The sequence below is a fragment of the Bos mutus genome, chromosome 3 (genome assembly GCF_027580195.1).
Source record: "Bos mutus isolate GX-2022 chromosome 3, NWIPB_WYAK_1.1, whole genome shotgun sequence".
NCBI classification, from domain to species: domain Eukaryota; kingdom Metazoa; phylum Chordata; class Mammalia; order Artiodactyla; family Bovidae; genus Bos; species Bos mutus.
Genome location: NC_091619.1, coordinates 4393771 through 4396682, shown reverse-complemented (window position 1 = coordinate 4396682; position 2912 = coordinate 4393771).

The window sequence follows — 2912 nt, the reverse complement described above, 5'->3', positions numbered from 1 at the left end:
AGAGTCGGCCATGACTGAGCATCTGAACTGACTGAGCACCAGCTGGGAAGCCCTTGAGCCCCATTATACAGTCTTTGTAATATGAAATGAAGTCGCTCAGTTGTGTCCAACTCTTTGCAACACTATGGACTGTAGCCTGCCAGGCTCCTCCATCCATGCGGCTTTCCAGGTAAGAATACTGGAGTGGGTTGCCGTTTCCTTCACCAGGGGAATCTTACCGACCCAGGGATTGAACCCTGGTCTCCCACAGTGCGGGCAGACTCTACTATCTGAGCCACCAGGGAAGCCTTTGTAATATATGAGCATTTAAATGACACACCCACCATGAGAGTTCTGAGGCTAACCATCAAAGGTCAAAAAGAGGGCAGCGGCCTAATTTTTGGAAATCCCTGCCCTTTCCCTGAAACAGTTGAAATAATCCTCCCAGTCATTAGCCTATGAAATTACCCAGCCCATAGAAACTAACCATATTTTATTTCTGGGCCTCTTCTGAGATGGCAGATGGTCCTGATGCTGTGGAGTATGTTTCTCCCTAAATAGATCCACTACCTATCACTTTGTCACTGAATTCCTTTCTGAGAAGGCTGAGAAAGTGACCTAAATGACCTTTAAGACTGATCAGTCTCAGAGTTCCTCTAAATCCCTGCTTGAGGGACTCCTCTGCGCAGTGGCTATGAATCTGCTTGCCAATGCAGGGGACACAGGTTCAATCCCTGGTGACCGAGGATTCCACATGCCGCAGAGCAACTACGCTGGTGAACTACAATACGGAACCCATGCTCTAGAGCCCTCATGCGGCAACAACTGAAGCTTGTGTGCCTAGAGCCTGTGCTCCAAGACGGGAGAGGCTGCTGCAAAGAGAAGCCCATGGGCTGCAACTAGAGAGTAGCCCCTGCTCTTTGCAACTAGAGAAAGCCTGTGTGCCGCAACAAGGACTCAGCACAGCCAAAAATAAACAAATAAAGCACTGTTAGGGCTTCCCTGGTGGCTCTGTGGTAAAGAATCTGCATGCAAATACAGGAGACACGGCTTCGATCCCCCGGTCAGGACAACCCCCTGGAAAAGGAAATGGTAACCCACTCCAGTATTCTTGCTTGGGAAATCCCATGGACAGAGGAGCCTGATGGGCTATATATAGTCCATGGGGTCACAAAAGAGCTGGACACAACTCAGGGTTTAAACAACAACAGTGTGTACATATAAATAGATAAAATCCCTGCTTAAGTTCGCCCATCTTAAAATTTTCTCTGACAATCACAGTCCAGAGTTCCTGGTCCCCTCTCTAAGCTCTTCTCTCTTGTCTTTACTGTCATATTTAACTTGATGTGTATTAAATTCCCTTGAGGCTAAAGACCAGAGTGTTGCAAGTGTTTCTCTTTTGAAACGTAAGTTTCTTTTTTGGATACATATTGTCCTGTTTCCTGTATTGTATTGGAAGTAAACTGTAAGTCATTTGAAGTCACAGATTATGGTTTATATTTATTTGTATTCCCTCACAGCACCCAATAGGAGCTTGATAAACATTGCTTTAAGTTGGGTGAAACGTGAAGAGAACTTTTGGCCCAAAGGAATGGGACAAAGATGAAAGAGCAAAAGGTCAAAAAAATACCACTGTTTTGGATACAAGTATGGACTTCCCTGGGGGCTCAGATGGTAAAAGCATCTGCCTACAATGCGGGAGACCTGGTCTTGATCCCTGGGTGGGGAAGATCCCCTGGAGAAGGAAATGGCAACCCACTCCAGGACTCTTGCCTGGAAAATCACATGGACGGAGAAGACTGGTAGGCCACAGTCCATGGGGTCACAAAGAGTCGGACACGACTGAACGACTTCACTTCACTATGGACTTCTTACTTGCAGTGAGATAAAGTTCAGGAAGTTTTCCCACGGGCAACCTGGATATACTAAGAAAAAAATAGGGACTTCCCTATTTTTTTTCTTGCAGGGGGCGTGGGTTTAATTGCTGATCTGGAAGTAAGATCCCGAACGCAGCCTTGCGCAGCCAAAAAGTTGAAAAAAAAAAAGTTACGATCACAATGTAAAATCACTGTAAAATATTAGAAACTAGAAATAGTAAAGGTGTTGAGAATGGGTTTCAAATAAAAACGATGTAACAATATAAATATTAACAGTATCAACATAGCCTATAGAAAAGGGTTCAGCAGGCACGCAGTTATCCGCAGTGAGAAGATAAGTAATACTGAAATGCATGCAGACCTCTGCTGATTAAACATGTGTAAAGGACATACCCACAGTCACAGTGATGTTTATAGTGTCTGTAGGTCAGTTTCTATTATCTGGGTGTGTTTGGTGATTCGATTCTGCCCTTCCCACTACCGAACTGAGCGCTTCATTCCCCTCTTCCCTTTCCTCCTCTAGCGCGGCCTTGAATCCTGCGAGTGGAGTGGGCAGAGGAACACACTTTGAGGGTCTTCTCTCCCGACCCTCACATATTAATACACGTGGTTTTCACTTGACAAAGGACTGGACCAAGGTTTCTGCAGCTGCAACTTAAATTCCGAATAAACAAACAGACAATTACAACGAACAAACAAAAGCAGGCCTCTCCCTCTCGCGTCCCACAGACCAACTACCTTCCCGACCACCTCCTTTAAGGTGTTCTTCTAATAATCTTCCGGCTCCAGTTCAGAGCCTAGCCAGTCGTAAAGTCCCTACTTCAGGAACGCCGCCCAATCAGAGAGTCCTCACCTGCAGAAGGTGAGGCCTGGGTCTCCGTACGCGACAGTCTCGTGGCCCAATCAGGGGCGGATCGGGCTTGGAAAGGCTCCAATCCGCCTTACGAGGAGTAGTGGGCGGGACTGCACCTGGCGACGGTGAATCACTCAGAGGAGCGGCGGCTCCCTCCACCAATCGGAAAGTGCAGAGGAGCGGCGCCGACCAATCGGGCGTGA